Source organism: Myotis daubentonii, chromosome 6 (assembly GCF_963259705.1).
Source record: "Myotis daubentonii chromosome 6, mMyoDau2.1, whole genome shotgun sequence".
NCBI classification, from domain to species: domain Eukaryota; kingdom Metazoa; phylum Chordata; class Mammalia; order Chiroptera; family Vespertilionidae; genus Myotis; species Myotis daubentonii.
In genome coordinates this window covers 38262885-38278145 of record NC_081845.1, presented here as the reverse complement: position 1 = coordinate 38278145, position 15261 = coordinate 38262885, and positions in this window count along the sequence as shown.

Sequence of the window (15261 nt, the reverse complement as noted above, 5' to 3'; positions counted from 1 at the left end):
GCATATGTCTGAAATTTTCTTGCCTTTGGATTCTTCTAGAATTTTTATGGTATCCCGTCGTACATTTAAGTCCTTTATCCATTTTGAGTTTATTTTTGTATATGGTGTAAGTTGGTGGTCTAGTTTCATTTTCTTGCATATATCTGTCCAATTTTCCCAACACCATTTATTGAAGAGACTATCTTGGCTCCATTGTATGTTCTTGCCTCCTTTGTCAAATATTAATTGAGCATACTGGTTCGGGCCGATTTCTGGGCTCTCTATTCTATTCCATTGATCTATATGCCTATTCTTGTGCCAGTACCAGGCAGTTTTGAGAACAGTGGCTTTGTAATACAACTTGATATCTGGTATTGAGATCCCACCTACTTTGTTCTTTTTCAGGATTGCTGCAGCTATTCGGGGTCTTCTTTTATTCCAGATGAATTTTTGGAAAGTTCGTTCTAGATCTCTGAAGTATGCTGTTGGTATTTTAATGGGAAGTGCGTTGAATTTATAGATTGCTTTGGGTAGTATGGACATTTTAATGATGTTGATTCTACCAATCCATGAACACGGTATGTTCTTCCATCTGTTTATGTCTTCCTCTATGTCTTTTTTCAACGTCCTGTAGTTTTCTGAGTAGAGGTCTTTTACCTCTTTAGTTAAGTTTATTCCTAGGTAGCTTAGTTTTTTTGGTGCAATGGTAAATGGGATTGTTTTTATAATCTCTCTTTCTGAAAGTTCACTATTGGTGTATAGAAATGCCTCAGATTTCTTGGGGTTAATTTTGTATCCTGCTACATTGCCAAATTCATGTATTAAGTCTAGTAGCTTTTTGATGGAATCTCTAGGGTTTTGTATGTATAATATCATGTCGTCTGCAAATAAGGACAGTTTTACTTCCTCTTTTCCAATTTGGATGCCTTTTATTTCTTCTTCTTGCCGAATTGCAATGGCTAACACTTCCAGTACTATGTTGAACAGGAGTGGTGAGAGGGGGCATCCCTGTCTTGTTCCTGTTCTTAGGGGAAATGGTGTTAGTTTTTGTCCGTTGAGTATGATGTTGGCTGTGGGCCTGTCATATATGGCTTTTATTATGTTGAGGTATGATCCTTCTACTCCCACCTTGCTGAGAGTTTTTATCAAAAATGGGTGTTGAATTTTGTCAAATGCTTTTTCTGCATCAATTGATATGACCATGTGGTTTTTTTCTTTCAATTTGTTTATGTGATGTATCACGTTTATTGATTTGCGGATATTGTACCATCCTTGCATCCCTGGGATAAATCCTACTTGGTCATGGTGTATGATCTTTCTGATGTACTGCTGGATCCGATTTGCTAAGATTTTGTTGAGGATTTTGGCATCTATGTTCATGAGGGATATTGGCCTGTAATTCTCTTTCATTGTGTTGTCTTTACCTGGTTTTGGTATTAGGGTGATGCTGGCTTCATAGAATGAGCTTGGAAGTGTTCCTTCCTCTTGAATTTTTTGTAGTAGTCTGAGGAGGATAGGTTTTAGTTCTTCCTTGAATGTTTGGTAAAACTCCCCTGTGAAGCCATCTGGTCCTGGGCTTTTGTTTGATGGAAGCTTTTTGATGACTGTTTCAATTTCTTCCATAGTTATTGGCCTGTTGAGATTTTTAGATTCTTCCTGATTGAGTTTTGGAATGTTGTATTTTTCTAGGAATTTGTCCATTTCCTCCAGGTTGTCTAGTTTGTTGGAGTAAAGCTGTCCATAGTATTTTTTAACAATCATTTGTATTTCTGTGGGGTCTGTTGTTATTTCGCCTCTATCGTTTCTGATTTTATTTATTTGGGTCCTCTCTCTCTGCTTCTTGGTGAGTCTGGCTAGAGGTTTATCAATCTTGTTTATCCTTTCAAAGAACCAGCTCTTGGTTTCATTGATTTTCTGTATTGTTTTTTTGGTCTCTATGTCATTTATTTCTGCTCTAATCTTTATTATCTCCTTCCTTCTGCTCACTCTGGGGTTTTCTTGTTGCTCTCTTTCTAATTCTTTGAGTTGTAGAGTTAGATGATTTACTACCATTTTTTCTTGTTTTTTGAGATAGGCCTGTAGAGCTATAAACTTCCCTCTCAGGACTGCTTTCAATGTGTCCCATAGGTTTTGGATTGTTGTGTTTTCATTGTTATTAGTTTCCAGGATGTTTTTAATTTCTTCTTTGATCTCATTGGTAACCCAATCAATATTTAATAGCATGCTATTCAGCTTCCAGGTGTTTGAGTATTTTGGGTTGTTTTTATTGTAGTTTATTTCTAATATTATGCCATCGTGGTCTGCGAAGACGCTTTTTATGATTTCAATCTTCTTGAATTTGGGGATACTTTGCTTGTGACCCAATATGTGGTCTATTTTTGAATATGTCCCATGAGCACCTGAGAAGAACGTATATTCTCTGGCTTTGGGGTGAAGTGTTCTGAAGATGTCTATTAAGTCCATCTGATCTAGTGAATCATTTAGGATTGCTATATCTTTGCTGGTTGTTTGTCTATAGGACTTATCCAGTGCTGTCAATGGTGTATTAAAGTCCCCTACTATGATTGTATTGTTGTCGATCTCTCCTTTGATATTTTCCAGGAGTTTTTTTATGAATTTGGGTGCTCCTACATTGGGTGCATATATGTTTACCAGGGTTATATCTTCTTGTTGTATTGATCCCTTTAGTATTATGAAGTGGCCTTCCTTATCTCTTGTTAAGGCCTTCACTTTGAGGTCTATTTTGTCCGATATAAGTATTGCTACCCCAGCTTTCTTTTCCTTTCCATTTGCCTGAAAGATATTTTTCCATCCTTTCACTTTCAGTCTGTGTGAGTCCCTTCTAATGAGGTGGGTTTCTTGTAGACAGCAGATGTATGGGTCATGTTTTTTTATCCATTCAGCCACTCGATGTCTTTTGGTTGGAGCATTTAGTCCGTTTACATTTAAAGTTATTATTGAAAGGTACTTGTTTGTAGCCATTTCTTTTTTTGTGTGGCTGTTTTCTTTCTGAGCTTTTTATTTCTTATTTTTATATCAGTCCCTTTAGCATTCCTTGCAATGCTGGCTTGGTGGTGACAAACTCCCTTAGCCTTTTTTTGTCTGTGAAGCTTCTTATTTCCCCTTCAAGTTTGAATGATAGCCTTGCTGGATAGAGTATTCTTGGATTCAGTCCTTTGCTTTGCATCACTTTGTAAATTTCAGTCCATTCTTTTCTTGCCTGATGTGTTTCTGTTGAGAAGTCATTTGACAATCTAATGGGAGATCCTTTGTATGTAACTTTCCGTCTCTCTCTTGCAGCCTGTAAGATTCTCTCTTTGTCCTGAACATTTGCCATGGTGATTATGATGTGTCTTGGTGTGGGTCTTTTCGGGTTCACCTTGTTTGGGACTATCTGGGCTTGTGTGACTTTTTTCTTCCCCACCTCAGGAAAGTTTTCTGATATTATTTCTTCGAGTAGGTTTTCTAATCCTTGTTCATCCATCTGTTGTTCTGGTACTCCTATTATTCGTATGTTGTTTCGTTTCATGTTGTCCCAAAGCTCCCTTAGGCTCTCCTCCTGTCTTTTAATTTTTTTCTCCAATTGCAGTACATTTTGGGTGTGTTTTGCTTCCTTGTCTTCTAATTCACTTATTCGGTCCTCCGCTTCTCCTAGTCTACTGTTGATACTTTCAATGGAGTTTTTCATTGCAGCTATATCACTCTTCATTTCCTCTTGGGTCTTACTTAGGTTGTTGATTTTTTCATCTGTTTCTTCTAGCTTCTTCCATATGTTATCGATTTTTTCATCTGTTTCTTCTAGCTTCTTCCATATGTTATCGATTTTTTCATCTGTTTCTTCTAGCTTCTTCCATATGTTATCGATTTTTTCATCTGTTTCTTCTTGCTTCTTGAAGAGGTTGTCGATTTTTTCCTCCATCCGGTTTATGCACTCTAGGATCCTTATTCTGAATTCTTTATCTGTCATGTTGCATGCCTCTGTATTACTTAGCTGCTTTTCTGGAGAGTCCTCCTTCTCTTTCCTTTGGGGGTTTCTTTGTCTACCCATGTTTGATCTCAATGACATATCTAGACGTTGAGTTGTTCAGTGGTTGCTCCCTTGGAGGCAGTGACTCCTTGGTCTGTGGTTGCTCTTCGGGCGGTTGCGGTAGCAGCTGCTCTTCAGTTGTCAGCAGCTCCTCTGGTGGGTGCTGTTCACAGCTGTGGTGGCTCTTCTGGCTGGTGGGGCGAGGTTTCACGTACAGCTGCTGTTCCTCAGCAGAGGATGTGGTGCTCAGGAGGTTGCTGTTGCTTGGATCTGCTGCGTTGATTTAAAGGCACAAAATACAACACAACAAGGCACCACGTACCAGGCACTATACACAAATATATTTACGATATTAATAACCCCAAGTAAAGGTGACCACCTGAATTAAGAGAATTAGGGGATAAGGAAGAAGGAAGAGAAAAAGATAAAAGAGAGAAAGGAAAAGTAGGGACCAAAAAAAGGGAGTGCAAAAATGAAATTGGGAAAAAGGAAGGGGGAAAATAAAAGCGAGAAAAGAAAAGAAAAAAAAAAGAGCGAAAAGAGAGAATGAAGTGGAAGAGGGGAAGAGACTTTTTATATGAGGAGAATACTCCTATAGGACAGCCATTAATCCCAACAAATTCCAGCAACAGCTCCCTGGATATGAATGCAAACTAGAAACAACCAATAATATAACGATGAAAATAGAATGGTGAACACTAATCCCAAAATAAAATAAAGAAAAAATAAAATGGCACTTTAAAAAATGGTAAAATGGTAGCAGTAATAATACTGGTTAAAAATAAGAAGGTAGTAATTAAAAGGGTAAAATCAGGTGATGGAAAAAGAAGAAAAAAAAAAAAAGAACAGAAAAAAATATAAAAAAAAAATTGGTTTCTTAGTTAAAAAGTGAAAAAAGAAAAAAAAATTGCAGTAGTGAATGTCCTTCGTTTCTTCTATTCTTCAGTGTGGCTCGCCTTAGACCTTCCAGGTATTCAGGAGAGTGTTGAGATTCCCTGCGATATACTGTTCCTCTGTGTTGTAAACCACAGTCCTTATTTTAAAGCATGCCGCATTTATTTCCCAGACTGCCTTATTTTGTGTTTAGCAAAGAGTCAGTTTGTGGGTCAGCCTCTGGGTGGCAGTGTTCTGGGGTTGGCCTCTGAGGCTATAGGGCCTCTCTGTCCAGTGGAAGTTCACTGCCCAGAGCTGACTGCGTAATATTTAGTTACCGGCCGTATGTTGTTGCTGGGATTGAAAATCCCCCTATAGGCCAGACCCTGTTAACTCCCAGGGACTGATCAGGTTATCTTAATCCTTGATCTCGTTCAGGGTGGAATCTGGGTGTGGCTGTGCTCCTTGCCTGGGGGCTGGGGGGAGGAGACTCACTCTCAGGAGCGGGTGGCTGCCCCAGTCCTGGCCTCAGGGGTGTCTCAGCACTCAATTCACTACCACCTCTCCCGGCTCCCCCTCTTTCCCCAGTCTCTCCCCAGATTCCACTCCTCAGCACACTCTCCCTCTCTTCAGCACAGGTGAGTGTCTGTATCCGAAATGTCCCATGAACAGGATTCAGTGTAAACAAACAAACAAATGCTGGCCGCGGAAACGGGGAAGGCTTGGTTTCTGTAAGCTTCTTATCTTACCGGGACTGCATGGTCAGGTCAGCTCTTCAGGCTGCCCCCTTTAGGCTCAGTCCTCCGTGATCACAGAACCCAGCTCTCAATTTCCCTGGCGGCGCCAGGAATCCCGCAGTTCTCCTTTCCCCCGTCAGGGGCTGTGCCTGTCCCAAAGGACGCGGCTGTCTGCCACGCGGTCCCCCTCCGACTCTCTGGGCTCAGAGGTCAGGCAAACTTTCCTGCCCAAATCCCTGGTTTTTTTTTACCTTTCCAGGGGAGTTCTGCTCTTCCCGGCTGCAAACCCTCTCACCAGCTGAGCAATTTCGCCAATTCGGTGTGAGTGTTACTAGCTTCAGCTTCCATTTGCTCGGGGACACGACCTGGGACACGTCTGCCTATATCGCCGCCATCTTGGTTCCCCCTTTCTTTCTGCTTTCAGCTGGCAACAGCCTCAGAGCTGGAACCAGCTCTCAGCTCCAGTGACAGCTTGTCCATGAGGAGCAGGAAGGAATCGATGAGTCCTCTGGGGCACTGGGGTCCAGCGTTTTCCAGTGCATCTCAATGACCTCAGTGACAAAATCTTCCACTTCTTGAATGAGACTGCCGGGGTCCAACCCCAGCAGGTCCAGGGGTTCCCAAAGGCGTAGACGGAGTCGGCGAAGAAGGAATGACACGGAGACAGCGTTCAGTTGATCAGCAGCCTAGCCAGGATCTCCAGCCAAGTTCTGGTCTCGATCTCCAGAGAGGGTCTGCTGGGTAATAGTTTAAGAAATGGTGATTCCAAGGGGAGAGAATTAGAGGTATATCTTTATTGAGCCCACAGCTGGGGGAATGTTCAAGCTAAGATGTAAAAGAATTTTTGGTCAGGATCTTAGGGAGCTAGGAAAAGCAATTTTAACGGGGGAGGGGGGACTAGAAGGGGTCAATGGGGAGGGCATATGTAATACTTTCATATTTCATAAAGATTTAAATTTTTAATAAGGACAGTTTTTATGTCCTAGGAAATTCCCAAAAAGTGTGCGTAGGTGAAGCGGGTAATTGTCTTTCTGGGGAGAACTAGATTCATTCTCAGTAAGAGAAGCTGCACTAGGTTAGAAGACCTGAGGTGGGGAAATGACAGAGGCTAGGCAGATTGATGCTTGGAATTGTCCTGGAAAATAACTAAAGGCCGAGAAAAAAGTGTTTCCCTCTATCAGTTCCTTCACCCCCAGAGATGTCCCACAGAGTACATCATCTAAACTCAGTTTTGTCACCTTAGCTATTTTTCTACTTTGCCTTTCTTTCTCAATAATGTGAGTTCTGTAGTTTATATTTAGCAAAAACAAACAAACAAAAAGCAGCAGCAACAACAAACACAGGACCATAATGTAGCCCTATCTTTCTGTGCCTTTTTCTATGCACTTAAGAAAGTGACTGAATATAATATTTAGTTTATCAGCAGTGAAGTCATTACTTGTAGAAATGTATTTCTAAAACAAAATACCATAAAAAATTTTAAAGATACATTCAAGAACGCTTGAATATTTCTATTTAGAATTTTCTTGCAAAATCAGTGTAGTGTAGTAGAAAAAAAATGTGATTTCAGAATTAGAAGACTTGGGTTAAAATTGTGAATCTACAATTTAGTAGCTCAAACATCAAATTTTTGGAGCCTCTGTTTCTCATTTGTAAAGTGGGGATTATATTACTATCTACCTCATGGAGTTTTTGTGAGGAGTAAATGAAATAACATGTTAAAGCCCTCAGCAAAAAGGTTGGCACTGAGTAAAAATTCAATAAATGTTAAATCTGAGTGGGGAAAAATGTCAAGAACCCAAGTTTACAGGCTTAAAGCCTGAAAGCAAGAGCTGGCATGCATTATTCCTAACAGTGGGAATATTCTAATTTCCTCAGGGGAGTATTTTTGCTTTTTGTTTTTTCTTTTTCTATGTGCCTGGGAGGAAATTCTTTTGTTTGTTCCCTAGTTCAGGTTTCTAGGACGAGGGGGGTAAAGAATATAGCCCTACCATGGTGCAGAGCTACCTAATCACACACAGCAACTCGGTTTGGTTGCTGGGGTGACATTTCTTACTGAGAGGCAACAAAGAATGGCCTCTTGTTCCTCCATCACACCTACCGGACTAACAATGTGTCTCAGCTCACAGACGGCTGCTCCCCAGAGCCTTTGACTCCTCAAGGGGTGGAGCAAATCATTTCCTTCCTGGACCAGGACTGTCTGTAATCAGTGTACAAGAGTTGCAGTAGCAACCCTCCAGCTGTGCACCGCCTAGCCGAAAGAGTAAGAGATCCTTGATTTTGTTCGCAAAAGTGAAAACCAGGTTGGTTGGTTTTTTTATCAGAAATTGAGAAAATAAGATTGGAACTTTCTAGCCAAGATAGGTCTCAACTTTGATGAAACTGTAGAACTAGAAAGTTCAAACATTTAAAGCAGCAGGTATTGTGAATATTCTAATCCTGGAAATAGGAATTGGAATCTTGAATTAACTGTACTTATTTGGGTCATTGGCAACCCAGACATTTTTATTAGATTGTAGCCAAAGCTGGGAGAGTTGAAGGGAAATGCACAGTTTCAGCAGTATAAGTTTAAAGAAGGGTATGCTTAATGTAGTGAGCTAGCTTTTTGGGATGATATACTTCAAAATTATTTTTGAGCTTTCTGTATAGCCTTTTAAAATACAGCTTTAATTGTAAAGTATTATTCATAGTTTTTTAATAAGATGTGAAAGATTAAATTAAAATTTGACTTACGGGTAAAGGTCTTGCACAATAGGAGGGAACACCATGGCCAAAACGCACCAGCTGCCATTGTTGGTGTGAGTAAATAGTGAAACTCCTAATGGGGTTTCCTGGAACTTCGTTCAGCTGTACCTAAAGCTGTGCCTACTGAGAACATTTAATTGTATGTGAGGTTTAGATAAGTACAAGCTGACTCCCAGATGTATGCAAGACAAACCTCTCTAAGACATAATAGCATCTGTTAGATTTTAAAAAACACTTCATAGGTGCCATGGCACCTTTTGATTAAAGCAAAGTGAAGATAAATAAAAATATGTTTTACTTTTTGTTAATTAAATAGGCCTTGCCCTTGCCTCAGCGGTTACCTTCATAACCTATAGCTTTACCTTCATGTAACTTTCCTCCTTTAATTCCTTTTTTGTGTGTTTTTTAATGTAAGGAGAATTAGGCATAAAGTTATAAAGTTAAAGTTTTAAAATATAGTCTAGGCCAGCGTTTGTTTGTGTCATAGCTACATATTAATGGTTTACTTCAAGAATTAGGTGCACCCCACCAGCATGGCTCGGTGGTTGAGCGTTGACCTATGAACCAGAAGGTCACAGTTCATTTCTGGGTCAGGGCACATGCCCGGGTTGCAGAGCCCAAACCCTGGTGGGAGATGTGCAGAGGGCAGCTGATCAATGATTCTCTCTCATCATTAATGTTTCTCTCTCTCTCTCTCTCTCAAATCAACAAAAATATATTTTTTTAAAAAAAGAATCTCCCTAGCCAGTTTTCTCAGTGGATAGAGCTACGGCCTGAGACCAAAGGGTTCGATTCTGGTCAAGGGCACGTACCTTGGTTGCAGGCTCCTCCCAAGGGGGTGGGATAGTAGGGGGGTTGTGCAGGAGGCAACCAATTGATGTGTTTCTCTCTCACATCGATGTTTCTCTCTGTTTTTCCCTCTCTCTTCTAAAATCTGTCTAAAATCAATAGAAAAAATATCTTCAGGTGAAGATTAACAAGTAAAAAATAATTTTAAAAAAATAGGTAGATTTTGTTTTTCTGGTGGGTGTTTTGAGAGTGTTCTCCTTGTTGGTATGGAGCCATTGAGTTTTTATTTGGTGAAATATCCTACTAGATATCGTGGGTAATCAGAATTATAAATAAGCATACCGCCCTCCCACCCCTGAAGAAATTTATTTTTTATTATACTAGTATGTGCATGTCCCATTATAAACCCATGTGTTGAGCAGTTTTAGTAGAAAACAGTAGAAAATCACTGTTGATCTCTTGTTACTTTTGCTCTGAGGCAGTTATGTGACAATATAAGACTTATTAATGACCAATTCAACTGTCTGTAATGTTGAAGGCTGGATCCAGGTGTTGGTGGTTGGAAGAGGAATGTTGGGCATTATGAATTATCAAAGGAAGGTAAAAAGTTATATGAATGATATAATCAGCTTTCTAGAATTTTTAAAATAAGGGTGAAGTTATCCACCATATTCTCTGTCTAGATTTTCTTACCTAGATTTTGCTCACCTAGCTTTCCCTTATTATTCAGATCTCAATGTATTGCTTCCTCTAAGAAGCCCTCTTTAAGCCTCCCCTTCACACCCTGCCTTCTCCCAAATCTGACTTGGCTGCCTCTTCTAGGTATTTCTACTGTCTTTGTACTTAGCAAACTTTCTTGTTATTGTTTGTTTGTCTTCCCAGTAGACTGAAAGCTCCTAGAAACAAGGTTCTTTCTTGCTCACCACTGTAGCCCAGCACCTCGCACAATATCCGGCCCATAGTAACCTCTCAATAAGTATTTGATAAATGTAATGAAAATATATTCTGGTGGTCTCATCTAAGTGAGCAGGTGCTGTTTCAGGATCAGGTGCTGTTTCAGGCACCAAGTCAACTGTTCGGCTGTTTCACCTTTCAAGGCTATGTGATCATATTTTACACAACCCTGGTTAAGATTATGCCAGTATTTTATTGTTTGTTTATTTGGGGGCACAAACCATAGGTACTCAAATGATGCTTTCTTTGCTATTATAATGCTAAGAGGAAGAGGTTTGAGAGCCAAGGTAGTTCTTTATTTATATATTGGATTTATATATTGGTATGTTTGCCTTGTTCATTCAGCAAGTGTTTATCCATCTCTAATCAACTATTTGTTGATCTCAAGATACTGTGTTAAATGCTATAGGAGATTCAAAGACAAATTATTCATGGATTCTGTCTTCTAATTGTTTACAAGTTGATAGGGGAAATAAGGCATACTTAAATATAATACAAGGAAGAAAACAATATGTGATTGAGGATACTAGTTCACCTAGTAAGTTTAAACTTAATACTATCCACATAAACAGTATCAAATTCAAGGCCTGAATAGAGAAAATTGTGTATGAAACATTAAAGTAAATGGGGAGCGGAGAGCAAGGGGAGCAGAAATCAAGCAATAATGAGTTAGACCAGTGGTCGGCAAATTGTGGCTCGGCAAACTGGCTCTTCCACAAAATACTGACTTCTGCTCATGGGCCATGAAGTTTCAATCACACTGTACGTGTGCGCCCACACATGGTATTTTGTGGAAGAGCCACACTCAAGGGGCCAAAGAGCCGCATGTGGCTCATGAGCCGCGGTTTGCCAACCACGGATTAGACTAATAAAAAAATAATATACAGAAAGGCTACATTTTAGAGGCTAATTATTGACTTGTACAAAATATGCAAATGATTGCCACTCACTTTCTTTATGAATTTAAGCTACTCAATTTCTTCACACTTCATATTTCTCATTTGTTGGACCAAGTCTGTTTTTCAAACTGCAGGTCATATCCTATTAATGGATCGTGAAATCAGTTTAGTGGGTCACTACCAACATTTTTAAATGCTACAGAATAGCATTAAAAATATCAGAGTGCATCACACATAGAGAAGGTTATCAGTATTTTGTGAAATTTTGCTCTGAGCTATGGTCAGAACATAAGAAGTGCCACAGGGAAGTAAACATTGGAATGATGTTAATAATGGGATTCTACCCACTTGTAAGTTTCCACCATTACAAATTATTAAAGTTGTTTAAATAGTTAAAGGAATTTTAGCCCTAGCTGGTTTGTCTCAGTGGGTAGAGCATCGGCCCAAGGTCTGAAGGGTCCCAGGTTCAATTCTGATCAAGGGCACATACCTCGGTTACAGGCTCAATCTCCAGCCCTATTCAGGGCATGTGCAGGAGGCAACCAGTGATGTGTCTCTCTAACATCTGAGTCTCTCTGTCTCTCCTCCTTTCCACTCTCTCTTAAAAAAAAAAAAAAATCAATGGAAAAATATCCTTAGGTGATGATTAACAAAACAAAAAAAAAAGAAAGAAAGAAAAAAGAAAAGAAAGGAATTTTAGTCTTTATAAAATGGATTGTAAAGTGAGTCAGACCTTCTAGTCCAGCGGTTCTCAACCTGTGGGTCGCGACCCATTTGGGGTCGAACGACCCTTACACGGGTCTCCTAAGACCATCGGAAAACACATATATAATTACATATTGTTTCTGTGATTAATCACTATGTTTTAATTATGTTCAATTTGTAACAATAAAATTGGGGGTCACCACAACATGAGGAACTGTATTAAAGGGTCGCAGCATTAGGAAGGTTGAGAACCACTGTTCTAGTCAGAGCTAAAATAATATCCTTTTGAACTAATTTTGCTTAATCTGATTAAGTGAATTTTAGGATAACTTCTGAAAAACCTTGTAAGGTATTTTTTGGTTAGTTTTTCTCAAAATTAAATGTACATTGACTTGTGGGGCATTTCTTAGAAAAATCTATTACTGAGCTAGCACAGAATGTGAAGTATTTCTGGCCTGAAATATAAGATTAATGTTTACAGGGCAGTTGCCCAAAATCTTCTTGCTGAACTGGAACATACTTCACTGCCCATCACTGTAGGTCCTTTTAACTTTACAAATGTGTTATTTAAAACATACTGGTACACAGGAAACTCATTTAAAATTAAATTTAAGGACATTCCTGAAAATTCCATGAAACACTAATGGTTTTATAGTTTATAATTTCAAGCAAAAGAAAATATACCTTAAAAACATTTTTTCAGGGATAGCTAAATCCACAATATGTAATATATGTGAGAGAATAGCACTATTAATATCTTAAATATTGAATGCTTGAACACAACATAAAAAGCGTTACTACCATCGTCCTTTTCCAAAAAATAAGCTATAAATGTAAAGCTGGAAAATTCAGTACCAGAGTTAAAAGAATTTATTTCTAGGTTATGAATTTCTACTTTTTCTTTCATCTCAAAAGTAATTGATCTTTTAAAATCTTATTCTATGATTTTATGTGTATAACCTCTCTGTGTGATAAGATTGGAAATGTTTATATCAGTATTACATACTTAGATTCTCTTGTGGTTTGGTTTAAATATTGAGCACCTAAGTTAAATTTTCAGGAAGGATTTTTCCTCTTTGTGCTCTTACAGTATAGCTCTGGAGAAGGCGGGTGTGCCTTTGGTATTTGGATAGGGTATTTGCCTGTGATTTCTCATTCTCAGAGCTACTTCTGAGCATTCCTATGGCTATGCTGCAGAAAGTACAGTTTGCTTCTCTTAACCAGTCTACTAAAATAATATTGATTCACCTGCTGAAATAAAACACAAACCACTCAGAGACTAAAGCATTTAGAAAAGAAAAGGCATTTACTAGTATATGCAAAGGCGGTTTATGAGAGAGTCCAAGCTTTAGAAGGACAGCCTTATCAAATTAAAACTATGACAAGTATTTAAGGTGAAAAAAAAAACTATAAAGTTACCAAAGTCACCAAGTTTACAGTGATTCTCTTCAAGACAGAAAACAGCAATTTTCTCACATAATTGTCATATCCAAAAAGGTCATTATGTATCTTCAGACATCAGCATTTTCAAAGAAATAGTTGTTGTTTTTAGAGAGTAACTTACAAGAGAGACTCAAAGGCTTCATTTACTTGGAACAAATACTAGACAGAGTGACTTTTTGTTGTTACTTTATCTCAGGGTTGCATTGTGTGTGTCATGGGTCCCCGAAGATCAACTTCGGATCCAAAGAGTCACTAAAAGGACACATAGAACTCAGAGAAGCACTGTCAGGGTTTATTACCGTGAAAGGATACAGATTTAAACCGACAACGGGAAAAGGGACATGGGGCAAATTTCGGGAAACACCAGGCATGAGCTTCCCACGGTCCTCTTCCAGTGACGTCATGCGGACAGCCCTTACTTCTCCTTGCATCGATGTGTGGTGATATGCTTGGAGTATTGCCAACCAGGGGAGCTCCTACAAGCCTTGGTGGCCAAGTTTTTTATTGTAGGCCAGTCACACAGGCATGGCTGACTGCCCGTGCCGGTGACCAGCCCCTCTAGAGTTCAAGCTGGACCCCGTGGCCCAAGGCCCCTCACCATAATCACATTGTTAACGTGGACTGTCTGGCAGGGCCTAAGTTCCGCAGGTAGACAGCAACATTCTTATCAAGCTGGGTGTGCCAAGGGTTTATGGCTCTCTCCCAGGAGCTGAGCAGGGGCCAAACCTTTCCTGGGAATATGAAAGGTCTATACAACCTAGACAGGCTGTGTCAATCCTTCACTGCACAGTGTTTTTGTTTTGTTTTCTGACTCTGGAATGTAATGTGCATGGCTTACCCATCTGGTTAAGGTGTCCATATTGCCTCCAAATTTCCTCCTAAGGTGTGACTTGGACCATGTAAATTTACTTAATGATTTTCTGATTTTGATGTTTTATTTGGCCAGTTTTGTATATAAGTGTGAGAAAAGGTGATGCTCAGTTTACAAAGACCCTATAATCCTATATAATAAAAGGCTAATATGAAAATTGACCTAACAGCGGAATGACCAGTCTCTATGATGTGCACTGACCACCAGGAGGGCAGACACTCAATGCAGGAGCTGCCCCCCGGTGGTCAGTGTGCTCCCACAGGGGGAGTGTGGCTCAGCCAGAAGCCGGGCTCATGGCTGGTGAGTGCAGTGGCAGTGGCAGGAGCCTCTACCACCTCCGCTGCAGCCAGCTTAGGCCCACTCAGTCAGACATCCCCCGAGGGCTCCCGGACTCTGAGAGGGTGCAGGCCGGGCAATTTGTGCACCGGGCCCCTAGCATGATTAATAAAGCTGGAGCCATGTGATACTAAAATTGAAGAGTTGGCTTTGGAGGCTTTGTAAAGTTCATAAGGTGGTCATTAGTTTTATCTGTAAGATATTGCTCTCATCAGCCCATATACTGAGATCAGGAACCAAGAACCAGCTAATTCACTTGGACTTTGTTTAAAAATGGGCTTGCCATACCTAATTTAATAAGATTTTTAAAGTATGGTCACCAAAGTGATTTTTAAATTACTGGCAGGTGGAAGGGGAGTAGATTCACTGAACCTATGCAAAATAGCTACATGGCTATGAGAAGCAAAGGCTAATATTTTACCACTTTACCATTTGGAGATACTTTTGTATTTTTTGTCATTTTTCTCCAGAATTATTATTTTATGCTTTTCTGATAATGTGTTACTTACAAGCTACATTAAGAATTTTCATAGAAATTTCATCTGAATTACAAAGGGCCAGTTAGACCAAGATATCACTTAAAGAGTGTTTTCATTCCAGTTTATACAAGTGTAGCCAATAGAGAGTTCAAAATAAAAAGAGAGGAATTTTTCTTATATGCCCATTGGGAATAGAACATTAGCCATAATTAGCTCATTTAGTCCTAGATAATGAATTCTTATTTTTCTGATTTGGGGGCAATGCAAGCAATTTCACAAAGTCATCTGCTTCTAGATTTAAAGAATGCTAGAACTCTATCTCTTGGTAATCTGCCAGGTATCTGTTTGCTATGCTGATATCAGCTTATACGGAAACATCTGTTACTCCATGTAGAATCAACAGTTATGAGTACAGTAAAAACCT